This window comes from Melampsora larici-populina (genome assembly GCF_000204055.1).
Source record: "Melampsora larici-populina 98AG31 unplaced genomic scaffold MELLAscaffold_134, whole genome shotgun sequence".
Classification (NCBI taxonomy): Eukaryota; Fungi; Basidiomycota; class Pucciniomycetes; order Pucciniales; family Melampsoraceae; genus Melampsora; species Melampsora laricis-populina.
This window is the reverse complement of record NW_006768898.1, coordinates 47,632-49,529: the sequence shown is the minus strand read 5'-3', so window position 1 is coordinate 49,529 and position 1,898 is coordinate 47,632.

Sequence of the window (1,898 nt, the reverse complement as noted above, 5' to 3'; positions counted from 1 at the left end):
AAAGCGCGGTTCAAGGTGTGTGTGAAGAGGGCAGGCATGCGGCAATGGCGCAGCTCCGGACATGTATGGGCCACAAGCAACATGGGATAAATTAGATGGAAGAACTCCCATGGATACTTTAGTTGAAAGGTATCACCAGAAAGGGTTACAAGATTGAAGTCAAGACCGATGACAAAGGCCAGGTGACGCATGTGTTTTTTGCGCATCCAGATTTGATTTCACTCCTGCGCGTCAACTACGAGGTCTTTATCTTGGATGCTACATACAAGACAACTCGGTCAAAGTTCCCATTGCTGCATATTGTGGGTACAACTGCGCTTCACACAACTTTCTCAGCATGTTTCATCTTCATGAAGACCGAAAGCGAGGAATCATACACAACTGCTCTGAAGTACTTCAAAAATCTCTTTCATGTTGACTATCTACCTCGAGTCCTGGTCACCGATCGAGAACTTGCCCTAATCGCAGCCATCAGGATCCATTTTGAGACAGCAGAGATTTTGCTGTGTATCTGGCATATTGAGAAGAATGTAATCAAGACCTGCAAGCCTCGTTTCTCTGGGAAACCCAAAGAAGAGTGGGACACCTTTATGAAGGACTGGAGATCCGTGAGTGTTTTTCTTGCTTTGTATGATAGAACTTTGTTAAAATCTCTTCTTGTAGGTCATGTACTCTAACACGGAAGAGGATTTTTTATTGGCCTGGTCGACGTTCAAAAAATCACACTCAACCACCGATGTCAAGTATCTGGAAGATACGTGGATCAAGCCATACAAGCATATGTTTGTCAAGGCATGGACCAACTCTGTCTGTCATCTTGGGCACACAGTAACATCACGAGGTGAAGGCGCCCATGGACGGATCAAGAAGTATATCAAGATCAATCTGAATAACATTCTCAATTGTAGTGAAAAAATTGTACATTCAATTGAAAACTTTCTCACCGACTACCGTGCCCAGCTGGCTAAGGATCAGATGAATGTCCTCACTTTTGCTCTACCTACACCCAAGGGAGAGATCTTCCAGGATGTCAATAGGAAGGTTTCATCGTTTTCACTTTGCAAAGTACACGAACAAGTATGTCAGGTTAGGCTTTATGCAAATCGATTGCTGCTGATAACAATCATCTCCGTTTGTAGCTCGAGCTTGCGAGGCGCCCATTGAGCCCAGATACGAAGCCTTGTACCCAAACATTCACAACAGTTTGGGGTCTCCCTTGCTCTCATCTTTTACGCCGGCTTATCTCACAGAAAGAACGACTTTCACTCGCGGATTTCCACCGCCACTGGCATCTCCATCATCCCACACCAATTTTGCTTCAGCTACTGCCCGAAGAGCCAAGTGATGTATTACCAACTGTTCTCAACCGCCTGTCTGAGAATTTCAAGAATCTTCCGATGCGACAGCAGCAGGAAATGGTAGAGCAACTACATGAACTTTCCCAGCAAGTCCCAGTGGTTTTACAAGAACCTCATCCGATCATATCAAAAGGAAGGCCCCGATTAACTTCAAGTCGTCAGGATCAAGATGACTCTACACGTCGAGATCCATCCGCTTTTGAGTATGTCGATCCACCTGTGAATGGGAAGCGAGTGGAGACTTGCAAGGCCTGTGGCCTGGTGGGCCATCGGCGTAATAATGCTCAATTATGTCCAAAGTTCCACTCTGTTTAAACCAAAGGGGTCTGCACAATTGATTGACTGTACATACATCTTCATGATACTCCGCTGTCTAACAAGTACTTTTGGTCAAGCCTTTGCCTCTTTGCAACCCTTTACACTCACTTGAGGTCATTCATATGTGCAATTCAACATGATCATATTTGATTGCTTTGATTGAGTGAATTCTTACCATACTATCCCTGAGGATATTTAGCAAACATTCAACTGCTCGATGCT